General features: G+C 49.1%; 1 protein-coding gene across 5 annotated transcripts in view; it reads right to left on the bottom strand.

Annotated features, from left to right (window-relative positions):
- Positions 1 to 12368, bottom strand: part of CEMIP (cell migration inducing hyaluronidase 1) — a 170225-nt gene extending 157857 nt beyond the window's left edge. The window contains exons 1-3 of one of the 5 annotated variants that reach the window (XM_021098863.2): positions 11084 to 12368; positions 9628 to 9805; positions 8863 to 9065 (exon numbers count right to left, since the gene is read on the bottom strand). The gene's annotated coding sequence lies outside the window, so the exon portion shown is untranslated. Of the gene's footprint in view, positions 1 to 8862; positions 9066 to 9627 lie in introns of all 5 variants that reach the window. The other 4 variants (XM_084968398.1, XM_021098867.2, XM_084968396.1 and 1 more) reach the window with 4 other exon arrangements.
- Between the last annotated feature and the right edge of the window lie 5023 nt (positions 12369 to 17391).

The raw sequence follows: 17391 nt of genomic DNA, 5'->3' as shown, positions 1-17391 counted from the left end.
TCTGATGAACTCTGTGGCTTCCTAAGAAATCACAGATGTAGTGACACATCAGCCCAGTGTAATTGGCAAGACATTCTACCATGAAACATCACAATTCTTTCCTTCTCAGAAAGAAAAAAAGAAAGAAAGCCCTAAAAAACAAGGTAAACACAAAGAAGGGATGAAGAGACACACACATCTCCTGACTCCACTTTCCCTAAGACTCCTACACCTCCAATTCAAATCAACAGGTAAGTTAAGAGTCGGAGGTGCCTTTAGCATCAGCAAATTTGGCCTGCCTGTGTGTGGTACTGATCTCTGCATCAGAAAATATCTCCGCAGAAGCAGCATTGATGGAGAGGACCCTGACCTCCCAAAAGGAATGAGCCCTGGAGGAGGTCGGTCGGGGGCAGGGTGCAAAATTGAAGGAAGCATCAAAAACTCAGTCATCAGTATAACTCACGCTGCAATGCAATATTTTTTTAAAAACCTAAATTTCAGAGTTCCCATCGTGGCACAGTTGTTAACGAATCCAACTAGGAACCATGAGGTTTCGGGTTCGATCCCTGGCCTTGCTCAGTGGGTTAAGGATCCAGCGTTGCCATGAGCTGTGGTGTAGGTCGCAGACACGGCTCAGATCTGGCATTGCTGTGGCTTGCAGTGTAGGCCAGCGGCTATAGCTCTGATTTGACCCTTAGCCTGGGAACCTCCATATGCTGCAGGAGCGGCCCTAGAAAAGGCAAAAAGAAAAATAAATAAATAAATAAAATTTTAAAAATCTAAATTGCATAAAAAATGTTCAACTTCGCTAATCATTAGAGAAATGCAAATCACATTACAGTGAGGTACCACACCTCACTTGGGTCAGAACGGCCATCATTAGTAAGTCTACGAAGAACAAATGCTAGAGAGGGTGTGGAAAAAAGGGAACCCTCCTACACTGTTGGGGAGAAGATAAATTGTTACAACTACTATGGAAAACAGAATAGAGGGACCTCACAAAACTAAATATAGAACTACCATATGACCCAGCAATCCCACTCCTGGGCATATATCTGGACAAAACTTTCATTGAAAAAGACACATGCACCCTTATGTTCACTGCAGCACTCTTCACAATAGCCAAGACATGGAAACAACCTAGAAGTCCATCCACAGATGAATGAAGAAGATGCAGTATATGTACACAATGGAATACTACTCGGCCATTAAAAAGCTCAAAATAATGTCATTTGCAGCAACATGGATGGAACTAGAGACGTTCATACCAGTGAAGAAAGTCAGAAAGAGAAAGACAAATACCATATGGTATCGCTTATATGTAGAATCTAATATACGGCACAAATGAACCTACTACAGAAAAGAAACAAACTCATGGACTTGGAGAACAGACTTGTAGTTGATGAGGGGAGGGGGAGGGAGTGGGATGGACTGGGAGTTTGGGGTTAATAGATGCAAACGATTGCATTTGGAGTGGCTAAGCAATGAGGTCCTGCTGTATAGCACAGGGAACTCGATCTAGTCACTTGTGATGGAACATGATGGAGGATAATGTGAGAAAAAGAATGTATGTATATGTATGACTGGGTCACTATACTGTACAGCAGAAACTGACAGAACATTATAAATCAACTATACTTTAAAAAATTTTAAATAAGTAAATAATAACAAGCCCAAATTAATGCCCCAAATCAATAATGAATCAAATATCAAACATTTTTTAGGAATTCCCTTCGTGGCTCAGTGATTAATGACCCCCAACTAGGATCCATGAGGATGTGGGTTCGATCCCTGGCCTCGCTCGGTGAGTTAAGGATCTGGCGTGAGCTGTGGTGTAGGTCGCAGACTCAGCTTGGATCTGGCATTGCTAGAGCTATAGTGTAGGCTAGTGGCTGCAGCTACAATTCAACCCCTAGCCTGGGAACTTCCATGTGCCACAGGTGCAGCTGTTTTAAAAAAAAAAAAAAAAAAAGCAAAAAAAAAATTTTTTTAAAGACAGAATCAGTATTATTGGTTTTTTTTTTTTTTTTTTGCCTCCAGTGCCTACATTTGCTTATGTCTCACAAAAGGCTAAGGATGGAATCCACCAGTCACAAGCCTGAGGCTCAGCGGTGAGCCCCTGTGAGGTGAGGCTTAGGGACGGCGTGGGAGGGGGAGAGAAAGTAGCAAGGCACACTCATGGCTTGGCAATGTTGGGTGAAAAACAACTTCTGCTGAGTAACATGGAAATAGATCTGAAACATATGGATTAAATTCCTCCAAAAATCAACACAATTTTTAAAGGAAAGGAAAAGTACTTAGCCACGATGTTTGAGGTTTTCCTAAACCCAAACCTTTGGAAAATTAACATACGAGTGAATTACTCAGCGGCTGTAACAGTCAGCTTTGAAACAGGCTCCTCATAAACCACCAGTTGGTTTTTAAAACAAACAAAAAAATTTAACGGTTTGCCTAAATCTGCTCCCCAGCTCAATTCTTTTGAGGTTCATTCTTGTAGTTCTTTACAGGCAGGAAAACAGCTCTGCAGGTCCACGGTCTGCACAGGAGGCTCTGGAGACCCAGGAATTTGGCGGCTTGGAGGAGACCAAGCTGGAAAGAACAGCCCCTCCCACCCCACCCCCGCCCCTGCACACCAGGACAAGAGTCCTGGAAAGAGGGCAGATGGGTGATGCATTGGGCCAAGAGCTGACAGACACCCAAGCTGTTGTCCTGTACCAGCTCTGTACTCTTGTGCATCACTGTCCTCGTTGCCCACATGTGGGTACTGATGCCCCCTCAGGGGAGTGGAGGGAAGGAGGGCACATGCTGGCTCCATAGGTTGAGGACTATGGTGAGAGCCGCGCTGCAGCCATTACATCCAAGTGGAAAGCTCTGGCTCGCCACGGGCCACCTCCCAGATGGTCCTGTGGCATTTAGGGAATCCGTGTCTTTGGTCACCTGTCTCCCAAAAGATCAGGGTGACCTGGGAGCCAGCCCAAATCCAGCCCTAGGAAGCAAGGAGCCGAATCCTGGAGTTCCCCGCTGCGGCGCCATGGGAAGGGCAGTATCTTGAGAGCGCAGGAACACATGTTCGATCCCCAGCCTGGCACCGTGGGTTAAGAATCTGGCGTTGCCGCAGCTGTGACTTAGGTCGCACTTGTGGCTCAGATCTGATCCCTGGCCTGGGAACTCCATATGCCGGGGAGAGGCCAAAAAAGGGGGGAAAAAAAAAAAGCAGCAGCAGCTGAATCCCCAGGGTTCGGGAGTCAAGTTCATAGCGGAGAGTGTTCCAGTTTCCAAAGCAATGGGGGTTGATGCCACAATGTCTGGACATGCGGAGCGAGGCCGCTGATCACCGGCTCCTCTCCAGCCCTCCCTGACACTGCCCGGTTCCACGGGTTTTTGGCCTGGCAAACAGAGCAAGCCCCCATCCTGGAGGGTGCCCTTCCTTCCATCGGGTTCCTCCCACACCCCGTGGGGTTCTCTAGACTGAACATGCCTTACTTTCATCACCTCACATCAGTCATAGGATCATGTTTTTAGAGCTGGCTCTGGGCCCAGAGGGAGTTCTTCAGATCCCTTTCTGAGGACAAAGACCACCGATCAGTGAGGGGCCGGGCTCCCTCAGGGCGCCGCCCCATTCCGAGGATCACTTTCCTCCTGGAAGAGAGTTTTTTTTTTGGGGGGGGGGGGTCTTTTTGCCATTTCTTGGGCCGCTCCCACGGCATATGGAGGTTCCCAGGCTAGGGGTCCAATTGGCGCCATAGCCACCAGCCTACGCCAGAGCCACAGCAACGCGGGATCTGGGCTGCGTCTGCAACCTACACCACACCTCACGGCAATGCCGGACCCTTAACCCACTGAGCAAGGCCAGGGACTGAACCCGCAACCTCATGGTTCCTAGCCGGATTCATTAACGACGGGAACTCCCTGGAAGAGAGTTTTTTGAAGATACACACGGCCTCAGCTCCAACTGGAACTTCCCGCCTCACCCAGGGCCAGTGGAACTTTTCCATTCTTAGGCTTTCTGGCTTACAGTCCCTTTTCAAAACACACACTCAAAAACATCCTGCCTTCGAATGTGGCTACTTGACACGGATGAAAAGGGAGGCCTGATTCAGGGTAGAATTTGTTGAGTCTTATGCCTTAGAAATAGGCTTCTTTTTTTTTTTCTTGCCAGCTTTTCTAGAATCTGAAAAGTCTTGGAAGATTAGACAAGATAGATTGACAAGGTCGAAAATAAAAAGCTCGTTGTTTCTTCGTTTTATAGCCGCACCCATGGCATATGGAAGTTCCCAGGCTAGGGGTCCAATTGGAGCTGCAGCTTTGACCCACGCCACAGCTTGTGACAACACTGGATCCTTAACCCACTGAGCAAGGACAAGGATAGATCCCTTATCCTCACAGAGACAATGCCGGGTCCTTAACCTATTGAGCCACAATGGGAACTCAAAAAAAAAAAAAAAAGCCCATTTCTGCAAAAAGCTCACAGCTCTTTTGCCTCCACCAATGGTCAACTACAGGTAGAGTTTTCTGCCCTGGCCCCTGCATATATATCCTTTCCCACAGTAGCCCGTGCTCCCTGAATTTGTTAGCTTGTCACACACAGGATAATTCTGGTTTCTTTTCATTGAAACCTGTTGACACCAAAAGCCAGCAAGACATTCAGAATGTTTGGAAGACCTAGCAAGACAAACCACGATAAAACTAAGATAATGCTCTTTCTTAATGAGACTGCCAAAAGCAAAAGGAAATACTCTAGGGCGGGGTTTCCAAACTGTGCTCCTGGAACCCACAGAGCTCTGTGCCATCCCTTGGGATGGGGAGCCCAAGACAAAATTCAACCCCCTACTCCTTCTCAGCCACAGCCACTTTTTACCTGGTTTAGAGACTGGATTTAGCAAGAGTCTATGGAAAAAGTATTTTATAAAGTAATTTTAAACCATAAAATTATTATCTTTTTTTTTTTTTTTTTTTTTTTTGCTTTTTTAGGGCAGCATCCACGGTATATGGAGTCAGACTGGAGCTACAGCTGCCAGCCTATACCACAGCCACAGAAATGCAGGATCCAAGCCGCATCTGCAACCTACACCTCAGCTCATGGCAACACTGGATCCTTAACCCACTGAGCGAGGCCAGGGATTGAACCTGCAACCTCATGGTCGTTGGATTTGTTTCAGCTGCACAACAATGGGAACTCCCATATAAAATTATTTTATAAAGTAATTTGAAATCCAAGAGATGAGAGGCCCCGGAGACCTAGAGCTGCCCAGAAAGCCTTTCTTGTTGGCTGGGTAGAGCCCAAGGTCTGGGCGGGTAAGAGAGCACATGAACTTGGGCAGGTACAGAGCTTTGTGCACCCAAGGAATTGCACGCGATGAGAGGTTCAGGCTTGTCTGTGCTTCTGGATCTTTCCCCACAGCCGCCTGTCTGTACAGAATGCCTTCTGAGCTCCACTCCCCACATCTGCTCCACCAGAAAAATCCCTGTCGGCTCCTGGTAACCCTTCTTGACAAACCTTTCTCATGACCCTTCTCAGCGACGCTTCCTGGAATGTCCCTTTGGCTTTGCCTTTCCCCAGCAGGCCCCCTGCCACCACTCTTCCTGAACCATCTGTCCTAGCCCCTGTCACACTGACTAGCAACGGCTGACTTTTTTTTTAATCTTTTTTAACAGAGCCACACCTGTGGCATGTGGAAGTTCCGAGGCCAGGGGTTGAATTGAACCTGCAGCTGCTGGCCTACACCACAGCAACTCAGGATCCGAGCTGTGCCTGTGACCGACAACACAGCTTGTGGTCACGCCAGATCCTTAACCCACTGAGTGAGCCCAGGGAACAAACCCACATCCTCATGGAGACTAGCTGGGTTCTTAACCCACTGAGCCTCAAGGAAAACTCTGGCAACTGCTGACTTTAATGTCTGTTCCTCCCACTAGACTGTTACCTTTGGAGAGCAGAGATCACTTATTCAGCCATGCCTCCACATTCAGCTAAACTCAGGATCTGTCCTGCAGATGATCAAAATATTGTATTCAATTTCTTCCCCACTTCTGGAATGTGGCAGTGGGTGACCGGATGCAACCACACACCTGCCTCTTGGGCTGACCAGGGTGTATCTCTGATGACCAGCTCATCCCTACAGGAATGCCATGGGGAGGGCAGCGGAGGGAGGACATCAAGCCTTAAATTTCATGTTCAGGTTCCCCCCACCCCCCAAAAAAGAAGAGAGATGGAGTAAAGTTGTTTAAATGTAAACACGCATTCTCAGTGTCTGGAACCAGAGTGAGATGAAATTCCGCAAGTGATCTCTTAATACTACCAAAATTACTTTCAAATGCCTCTGCCAGGCAAAGATAAATTGCCATTCGCACAATGGTCTTGCACTTAAAAGTAACTCGGTCCAGAGAGCTTTGGAGAATTTATTATGACAGGGAAAAAGGGAAACTCAAAGGGGGTCAACATATTTAGTCTACTGATAAGACAGCTTAGGAGCGACAATAATTATCTCCAAGAATTTGAAGGGTGGTTATAAGGTCACTAGGAGGATGCAGGCCAGCTGGGCTCCATCTACTTGGACATCAGAAATGGACTTAATTTACAGCAAAAAGGGTTGAGTTAGCATCACAGAAGGTCAGCCAAGATGTTGGCCCTGGCAACCAAAAGGGAGCCCCATGGACGAGCAGCATCACCTGGGAGCTTTTAGAAACACAGATGCTCAGGCAGGTCTGTCCAATCAGAACTTGCATTCTGACAAGTTCCCCTGCGATCTGTTTGCATATTCACGTCGAAAAAAGCACCGGCCACTGTACTTTCCTCAGTCCCACAGGCTGGGTCCATGCCTTATATCCAGGAAGTTTAAGGCCAACAGCATGAACTCCTGACTCCAGCAAAGGCTGAAGAGTGCAGCAGGCTCTTGGGGAAAACTACAGCCCTCTTGCCCCCGCGTGATGTCCAGAAACAGGAGAGGCAATAGTCCGATACAGATATTTCACATGCCAGAAGGATCAGCTTCCGGCCGTGCCTTCTCTATAACACAAAATGCCTAATGACATAGAGAACAGACTTGCGTTGCCAAGGGGGAGGGGAAGGGAGTGGGACGGACCGGGAGTTTGGGGTTAGTAGATGCAAACTACTACATTTAGAATGGATAAGCAATGAGGTCCTGCTGTATAGCCCAGGGAACTATATCCATCACTTATGATAGAACGTGATGGAAGATAATGTGAGAAAAAGAATGTGTATGTATATGTGTGTGTGTAACTGGCTTACTTTGCAGTAGAGCAGAAATTGACAGAACATTGCAAATCGGCTATAATAAAAAATATTTTTAAATGCTTAATGGCTGAGCTCTTCTATGGACAGCTAAGGGAAAAAAATACACAGCATTTTCAAAAGCAGTTGTCTGGTCAAAACACTTTAAACCCAAGTTACATCTATCGTGTGGTTGCCCTTGCAGAAGATTGAAAGATAACGCCTCAGCAATTTCCCCAAGAAGGAGCCAGACTGTCCGGAGCTGGAGAGAGGAAACTTGTTCAGAGAGAGTGCCAGTGGGGGAGGCTGGCTGCCTGGGCCCCCCGAGGGCTCCCTCACCTGCAGGGGGTGGGAAGCAAAGGATGGATTCAGATGCCTGGAGCCAGGCTGAGCCTAGAGAGGGGTCCTGGAAAATAACAAGGGTTGGCGAGAGTGGCAGCTCTGTTCCCTCTGGGTGGGGAAGCTGTTTCCTGGCACAGAGGGAACTAAGCTGAAAGCAAATGTATATTTGATGACATTTCTCTGCATGCAGGCTTCCTTCTGAAGAGCCAAGTTTGAATGAAGCCTGGCACCAAAGCAGACAGAGGAAAAAGCAGGACAGGGAACCTACAGAGAGGCTAGGGTGGCCCCCAGAGGGGCAGATATTAAGAAGATCACTATGACAGGCAGGCACCCTAGATCTAGCCAATTTAACAAAATTTCCATGTGCCAGGCTCTTGGGAAAGGATGCTCAGGGCGCAGCTGATCAGCCGGAGAAACAGTAAAAATGAACTCAGTACTGGACGTCTCCCTCCACACCCATTACCATCCTAACCTCCTACTAACCTAACCAGATACAGGAGATTCTGCTCACTGTTCAAAGGAAACTGAGTGGCCTCCATATAATGACTAAAAAACAAAAACAAAAACAAAAACAAAAAACCTGAAAAGGAGACGATGATCCATTACTTGAATGAGCTCACACATCTGGGTATTTGCCATCATATGGAAAGAGAGGTGTAGCCTAGATTGATGATGGATGTGAGATCCTTGCGGATGCGACCCACAAACATAACTTTGTTCCCTTTAGGATCCCAAGCCATATGTTTCTATTTCTCTCTGTGTGTGTTTGTTTCTCCTTCCAGCCACACCTGTGGCATATGGAGGTTCCCAGGCCAGGAATCAAATCAGAACTGCATCTTCAACCTATGTCTCAGCTTGCGGCAATGCTGTATCCTTAATTCACTGAGCGAGGCCAGAGATGGAACCCACGTCCTCATGAATACTAGTTGGGTTCATAACCCGATGAGCCACAAAGGGAATTCCTGTATTTCTCTTTTGAGTTCTAACTACAAATGCAAAATGCATTTATCCTATCAAACTGTGCTGCTCTGTCAATACCACAAAAGGTACGAAAAGCAGGTCACTTAAGCGGCAGGCTTCAAAGAAGGCTGAGAGTAACTGCATTCACCCTTGTCATCCCGCCAGCCTTTCCCCACTGAATGCCACTCTTGCTATTTGATCCGTCTGTCCCCGGCCACCCAGACACTGCTGCAACAGACAGAATGCCACAGATCTTTGAAGAACCCCCTCTCTGCCTCTCATGCCAGTTCCTCCCCTCTTTCCTCACCCTCGATTCCAAAAGTGTTTCTGTCGTTCAATAGTTTTCCTACCAGAAAGTCTTGTGTGCCAGAAACCGGAACTGCATGGGAGTCAGAGAAGAGAGCTGGGACACCAACGTCAGCCAGGGCCCATGTCCTCCTGCTCCAGTCACATCACCAGGTAGACGGAAGTCACAGAGAGACCCCCAGCTTCTGTGGACTTGCATCCTTCAGCTCCATTCCTTTCAGATGGAGGGAGTGAAATTACTTCTGATCTAGTAAGAAAAAAAAAATACAGAAAACCTAAGAGCACCAGAATGTGAAGCGAGCAGAAACACACAAACACAGACACACATACTTTTGTGAAAAAAAAAAAATCTAGCTGTAAGATTGGACCCATTATAACTGCATCACCTAAACTCTTGGTGTATGCCACATATTAGTGATTTCTACCAGACAGAACCCCAGAGGTGGAGCTGGGGCAAATCTTCAAATCTATCCGAGACCAAATATGTGGCGAGACCCCAGGCAGAGCGGGTATCGTGGTCAGAGTCTCACAGCCAAGCCAGGTTCAAACACAGGGGAATGTGCTTCCAGACTGGTAACGAGCACTCAGGGGTTTCCTAGACCAGGCGCTGCCCTGGTGCAGTGACTTCCCACTTTATCCTGTAGGAATCCAGAAACAGGAGGTCCCTTGCCATCAATACCCCTGGAAACCTCACCCCCAACAGGGACAAGGAGGTTTCTTGGAAGATTCTGCATTCTTTTGAGAGAAGGCTCAAGAAGAATGGATCATCTCAACCAGGGGGCTGTGACAACATTTGGAAAATGACTTACTTTATCTTTCTTCCAAGTGGTACAGGTGGGAAAAACAGGCAACTGATTTGTTTCATGCAAAAATCTTCTATTTATCTTTGAATAAGGTTTTGTCCCCCAGCATTATAATCAACTTCGGCACTTTCATCAGTTCCATCCACAAGTTCTTAAACGTGAATACAAAGTGGAGCTGGAATCCCTATCAAACAATTACGAGGTTAGGAGAGTGAGCCGAGGGCTGGTGAACATAATTCAAAAGAAGTGTACTACTGTCTTTAAAATATACCTACAATCAACTACGATTTTAAGAGCTTTCTCTGTGCTCAGCACTGATATAAGCGCTTTACATTATGCTCCTTGATTCTCATTAGCAACTCTGCAAGGTAGATCGTGTTGTGCTTAAGTGACTTTCAGAAAGTCACAAGTGCTGTTCCAAATAATAATAGTAATAATAGTAACAATAAATAAAGATCCTTGATTGTTTTGACTCCCCATCAGCCTTCATCAGTCACAAACAGAAGCAGATCTTGTGAATTTCCTGCAATTTTAAAATGAAGGACGATACACATTCTGTTTAGGTGAGGATAACAAAGAGCCCCAGCCAATGTCATTTCTAACTGGAGAAGGGAGATGGTTAATTTGCACAGGTTAACCCCTACGGGTTCTCCCCACACTGTTTCCAAGCAACCAACTTGAAGTATCATCTACTGGGCTAAAGAGGACCCAAAGGAAGCTTCTTTAAGAGCTTCGTATGCACCTGGGAGGAAACGATTAGGATCAGAAAACAGCACAGTTGCTTTTGCAAATGCATTCAAATACATTCTCTATAAACGTGTTCTGATGTCACTGTAATTGTGAAACAAATAAGCCTCCCAGTGCCATATTCACTAAATAATTTAATACAACGGAACACGACCCTATGTCATGCGCAGAAAACAGTTGGGGGGAGTCCCTAATTAGATCTGGCATCATCCCGAAGCCTCAGTCCAATGCTTACGCGTCGCAGAGTTATAACACCCTGGAGGGTCTCGTGGTGCTGCAGAAAAGCCAGAGAAGCCCCTCGCGACACCATACCGAAGTCCTATACAGAGCTCAGCTGCTGGCTGCTCTCGGACCCGGTCACAAACCACAGATTCCCTATCCTCTGAGTGGCTCGTCGCCTCGGGACAGGATACCGAGAGCTCCCACAGACTAGTGGTCCCATTCCTCCTGCCCTGCGCCCCTAGTCCCTGGGTCTGGGAGGAAAGCGCGCGACTTCCCCGGGAGACCCAGGGCCACAGATCCGGAGTGGAGGAAGCGGCTGGGAGCTGTCCATGGTGGCGCGGCGCCTGGGCACGCAGAGCCGCCGGCTCCCGCCCCCGGGGCGCGCCGGGGATAGCGCTCCAGACCGCCGGAATGGAGAGAGAGGCTCGCTCCCAGCCTGCAGCCAGGCACTGGCTCACACATCAAAAGGTTGGTTTAAAAAGGGAGTTCTCACCTGTGGGCAGCGTTGGCTGGACAGAGCAGGACTCAGGACCTCAAACCCGGCTCCTGGCGGCGCGCCTGGGACGGCAGTAGCGTTGCACCCTTGAGGAACCGCGGCGGTCTCTGAGAGCGCTGAAAGCGAGTCTGCGGCGGAGGACCTGGGCGCACTGAGCTCCTTTCTCAAAAGCACATGCAACCCGCTGGGTCCATTCCAGAATGTCTCTGGCCCTGGTTCCCAGAGCGGCGAACTGGAGACCTGTCCACGGCCTTCGTCTGCGCTCCGCCAGGTCCCTGCCTTTCTTTCTAACCTAATTTGACCTTTCTTGGAGCTGATGTCCCGTGTCAGGGACCCCCGAACCCTCTTCCAACGATGCCAAGTTTGCAATCTCAGCCTAAACATCAGTAGGGGCCTTCGTGTTATCTAACATTCAATTGCGTTCACTTGGTGTGGTGCCAGCACGACTCTGGGTGCCTAGCGCTGCTGGGGAGCGCGCGGGCCGGGAGGCAGCGGGGAAATCCAGAAGGAAGACGGTGCTGAGGGCAGAGCAGCAGGGAGCCGACCTGTTGCCAGGCGTACGCCCGCTAGTGCACAGTGTGAGCCGGCTCTTTGTCGGCCGCACTCCGCGACCTGACCCTCCGCGCAGTCCCTCCTCTGCAAGACACTGCCCGGGATGCCTGCCCCCAAACCATTCAGAAGGAGGTAACTACAGAAAACGGCGATTCCCCCCTCCCCCGCGCGCGCTGGATGCGCTCCGGAGACACTGGCGCCCCCAGCACCTGCTGCTTGCAAAGGATCACACGATCTCAGAGAAATCCCACAGAGGACAGTGACAGGGGCATGAGCCCATCAACGGACGCGTGGAAGGACAGACAGAGAGAGAGGGGCTGAACAGCATAGAATGGACAAACAGAAGCCAGTAACAGTAACGTTTTCCGTATCACCGGTGGAGGTGCCATACCCCCCAACTTCCCGTACCTCTGAGCCTGGGCAGTCCGCGCAGCCCTGGCGCGCCGGCCTGGCCCCCTTACCTCCGGGTCGGTAGCCGAGACAGTGCCACGATTCGATTCGTAGGCCAGGAGCGCAACAGCCGGCGCGGTCGGGTAGCACACTGATGGGCCCAGCAAGCTCCCCGGACGTGGGCAAGCCGAATGGTAGTTCGTCTGGGAAAGCTGGTCTCAGCCTCCGGCCGCGCTCAGCCTCGCTGGCCCCACGCGTCCCGCCGCTGACGCCCGCCGTGCCGCTTGCGCTCGCCAAGCTTGGCAGGGCTGCACCGCGCCGCGCTCGCCCGCGCTCCCCCGCCGCCCGCCGGAGCGGCGGCTTTTATAGCGAGCTGTGGCTTCGGCCGGCCGCCCGGGGCTGACTCCTCCCCGGGGCCCCTGACGCCCGCGCTACCGACCCGCCCCCCGCCGAAGCTCCCCCCCTGCCCAAGTGGGGCGGGGGCGCCGCGCCCCGGCCGGAGCCGGGCGGGCTCTGGCGGCCGCTCTGGGAGACGCAGACCCGAGCCCGTGGAGCCCGGCGCGGCAGCAGCCAGGTGAGGGCGCTGGAGCCCAGGACTAGGTGGAGCGGTCCCCGAGGGCCGCTGAGAGCCATTCTCCCGGTTTGGAAGGGCTTAGAGGGTGGCCCGAGTGCGAGCATAAAACCCCACTCGCGCCCAGTGAAGAAGAGGCTATCAAGGGGAAAAAAAAGGCTGGCGTCTGGTGTAGAATCCAGGAGAGATGAGGCTCAGAATCTTTCTTTTTTTAATTTATCAGGAGGTAACAGGGAAGAACAAATCTGTCTCCCTATTAGATCTGTGTCTTTTATCTTAAACTTTGTGTTCTGTTGCTTTTACTTAGAATTAAGAATGTTGCCTGGAGCCTGAAATATACAGGATAACCTACTTTCAAGGCTCTGACCTTTAAGGGTGTAACACTTTTGCATTCACATGAAGATAAAAAGTTGCAGAGCAGAGAATAACATTTGTCTTGTTGGACGTTTACAGGGACATCATGACCTGACCTGGGTGAATAAAGGATTCCTGCACCAAGAAGCTTGCAGTAATTGAGCACACATTTCCCTCACCTTGTCTTTACTTACTTTTATTATTACTATTATTATTATTATTTGTCTTTTTTAGGGCCACACCTGCAACATATGGAGGTTTCCAGGCTAGGGGTCTAATTGGAGCTGTAGCCCCCGGCCTACACCACAGCCACAGCAACACCAGATCTGAGCCGTGTCTGCAACCTACACCACAGTTCAGGGCAATGCTGGATCCTTAACCCACTGAGCGAGGTCAGGAATCGAACCCACAACCTCATGGTTCCTAGTCAGATTGTTTCCACAGTGCCAAGACAGGAACCTTTCCCTCACCTTGCCTTTAAAACACTTTGCTGAATGAAACCCTTCAGAGAGTTGAGGGTTTTAGGGTACATCTCCTTTCATGGCCCTGCAATAAACCTTTCTCCGGTCTGAATTCCAACTTTTTTTTTTTTAAGGTGTGTGTGTGTGTGTGTGTGTCTTTTTAGGGCCGCACCCACAGCATATGGAGGTTCCCAGGCTAGAGGTTGAATCGGAGCTACAGCTGCCAGCCTACAACAGCCACAGCCTCATCTGCAACCTACATCACAGCACACGGCAACGCCGGATCCTTAACCCCACTGAGCAAGGCCAGGATTGAACCCGGTCCTCATGGATACTAGTCGTGTTCATTACCACTGAGCCATGACAGAAACTCCCAAACTCCACCGTTTTGGTTTGTTTGGCCTTATTGTGCACCTGGCACACAAACTTGCATTTGGTAACAAGGAGAGAGCGGTCTTAGAAAGAGATCCTAGAATGGGACCTAGCAGTCCCTCCAAGAGGAAAATTCAGGGGCTTTCAATCAAAGAGACCTTGGTTTGAAAACAGAGTCAGACATTCCGGGTATGTGACGGTACAAGGATCTTCACCTCCCTGGGCATCCGTTTCCTCATCAGGAAAATGGGTTTTCTGATGTTTCCTTACTGACTGGTAGGACTTATATGAGATCACAATAATACGGCTACCTAGCAGGTCTTCAGTAAGTTAGAATACATCCCATGTGTAGGATAGGGCTCTACCTTCTTAACTGGACAGACCGAGGTCCTCAAGGGTTACAGCAAAAGGTAAATATCCCCCGTGCATGAGAAAACAGTACTAGAGGAAAGAGCCCATATCACGTCCCTAGGGCCCGTGGAGTCTCCTTTCAACTCAGCCACCAACGTGCCATCTACTCTTCCTCTCTGTCTATTGTACTCCCTTCCACTTTTTTTTTTTTTTTTTTTTTTTTTGAGCTTACAATGCAGCCCCTCACCTGGTTAACTGGAGTCCTCCTAGACTATATATTCCTTTGTCCCTTCCAGCTAATGCCATGTGAGAACCACCTTTGTGGGGGGCCATCTTCATTCTAGGTAGGATATGCCACTTCATATATCTACGTCTGGGCTTTGGGGCTATAGTCAGACAGAAGCTGCTGGAGTCTGTGTGCATGTTTTCTGCATTGGGATAGAAGCCTTAATCTCCTGGCTAAACTAGGGAAACCACGCCGGCTCTCTTCAGGCCTTTCCCAGAAAGCTGATCTTGACCATGACAAGGTCCGTTATCAGATTCTCAGCCTTCCTTGACGTCTAGGGAGGTGACAAACCTATGGCAGGTTTCCCTCCCCAGCCCTTCCTTTCCAGCAAATTTGGATGGAACTCACCCAAGGGCCTCCAAGCCCTACCCTAATTCCTGGTTTCTTTTCTTTCTTCATAGGACCCCCCCCAGATACCAGGACCCGTAAACATTTGGAGGATGCTGAGCATTTGGCCCAAATGGAGGAAGGTTAGCCTGAATCGGCGTTGCTTAGAGCTGTGCAGAGCGATGAGAGCCACGAGCAAGATTTTCCCCTCTTCCCTCAGGAGAGAGTAGATCTGGGCTCTGCGTGGCATAAAGTCTCTGGTGAGACGCCTGTGCCACAGGCATCTGCGAGGCGAAACAGGGAAGGAGGACTCTTGTCTGGTGATGGGTTCTGAGAAGTGCTTAGTCATGTTTTCTCAAAGCACAGAAATGTCCAGCACATTCCTTGGGGTCCAGTTTTCTCCATCACAGACCAGTGCCCCAGGGAGGATGGAGCAATGCTGATGAATTACAAACGCGCTCCGCGTGTCTAAAAGCAGATTCTTCAGCCAGAGCTCCGTTCAGCACTTCCACTCAGCACTCAGTAACGGACGGGGTCTGCAGGCAGTTCTTTTTTTAGATGAATGTTGGAAGCACGCCTCTGGCATAATTACTACCTGCACTCCCCTCAATTCAAGGTCTTGCTCTTATACATGCAGAGACAGGCTCTGGTCAAGAAAGGCTGTGTTGGTTTCCTGGTTTTTGTCTGAATTCCCTAGCAGACAGACTCCAGAGAGAGGAGAATTTTTTTTTTTTTTTTTGCTGCACCCAAGGCATATGGAAGTTCCCAGGCTAGGGGTCAACTTGGAGCTACAGCTGCCAGCCTACGCCACAGCCACAACAATGCAGGATCCAAGCCACATCTGTGACCTACACCACAGCTCATGGCAATGCCAGATCACCGACCCACTGAGCAAGGCCAGGGATCAAACCCGCATCCTCCTGGATACAAGTGGAGTTTGTTTCTGCTGTGCCACAACGGGAATTCCAAAAGAAATGTTCTGAAATGCTGTGATCCCACCCAGAAAGCCTGCCCTTCCTCCAGGTGCATTTGCCTCCAGGTGAGGTGCAGCCTCCTCAGTCACATCAGTGCCATCGAATGGCCTGCCCACTCACTGGTCCCACAAGCTCCCCAAGTCTGGCATTTTCAGTCTGCTGGCAGGACCCAAATCCACCGCTTGGAGGGAGAGTCACCACGTTCTACCCTCTGGCCAACAAAGCCAGCCCTCTGCCCCCATGGCAGCCTGCCTGCCTGCGAGACGTTTAAATGCTGTCTACACCTGTGACTTCATCCTCCAAGCCCCAGACCTGGTTTTTCCAGGCAAACCTGAGCCGAGGGGGACATGGAGAGTTGGGAAGCAGCTGGGGTAAGGAGAGTAGCTGTTGGCTTCCAGGCTTCCCGTCTCCCCCTCCTCCAAAAAAAATATGAAATCTCAGGCATCCCAATTCTAATATTTAAATTCCACCAACAGGGGTCGCCCTTGGACACAGAGCCTGAAGCTGGCATCTAAAAAGGGAAATTCCCAGCCTCCTGCCCTTGAGCCAAATTTCCAGGACTCATAACTGCTCAGTTCCTGTTTTGCTGGTTGCAGATGAGGTTGCCCAGCTGAGAAGAGACAAGTCCTCACTTTTCTGGTGAGTGGAGGTATGCATTGGAATTTGGGCTGGGAAATCAAGGAACACTGGCCAAGCCGTCAGGAGCTCTGAAAATGGATTTCTACATCTCCTCCTGCAATGTCATCACCATACAGAAAGAACATTCTTTCCTGTGTTTTTTCCTCTCTCAAATACTTGTAAACTTGTCTGTGTGCACATGGTATTTCCATAGCACATGGTTCTTTTTTGCAAATGCAAAAATTGTTTGTGTTCTTTGCAAAAGAACCCATACTTGGAAATTTCGGAAAGTGAGCAAAGGCGAAATCACCTAATTGCAAACATAATGTATTACATTACAAAAAGCTCAGTAAAACATAGAAAAGCACAAAGGAAAAATATCACTTCTACTCACAGATCATCTCTAGGAACTCATCATATATGATCAAGTGTTTTTCCATGTATAAGTTACATATACAGCTGTACAAATTCATACAGGTATGTATGTATTCCACAAGTAGTTCAATGTTTAGCTCAAAATCCTTCTCCTCCACCAGCGTGCACCTTCTAGGAGAATGGGGTCAGTCTCCAAAGTTCACCTACAGTGGCTCCTACAGTATCCAGCATAGAGTTGACATGTAGGAGGTGTTTACATTATAAGGCTGCACCTGCAGCACATGGAAGTTCCGGGGCTAGGGGTCAAATCAGAGTCGAAGCAACACTAGATCCAAGCTGCGTCTATGACCTACACCACAGCTCACAGCAACACCAGATCCTTAACCCACTGAGCAAAGCCAGGGATTCAGCCCGAATCCTCATGGACACTATGTCAGGTTCTTAACCTGCTGAGCCACCACAGGAACCCCAGATGAACATTTTTAATTAAAATAACATATTCATACATGAGTTCATGGAATAATAAACCCAGATGATTCATACACATTTGAAAAGAGGCTCAACTTTGCCCATAGACAAAGAAATGAAAACGAATGCTATGTTGAAATCCCTATCAGACTGGAAAAACCCAAACATTTGCTGATACCACTTTTTTGGGGTTGGGGTGAGGATGG

Source organism: Sus scrofa, chromosome 7 (genome assembly GCF_054392235.1).
Source record: "Sus scrofa isolate SSC_HxYL_T2T_F1_AM1 chromosome 7, Sscrofa_HxYL_maternal_Yorkshire_Landrace_v2.0, whole genome shotgun sequence".
NCBI classification, from domain to species: domain Eukaryota; kingdom Metazoa; phylum Chordata; class Mammalia; order Artiodactyla; family Suidae; genus Sus; species Sus scrofa.
The sequence above is the reverse complement of the archived record's forward strand: the minus strand, read 5'-3'. Positions and strand labels throughout refer to the sequence as shown.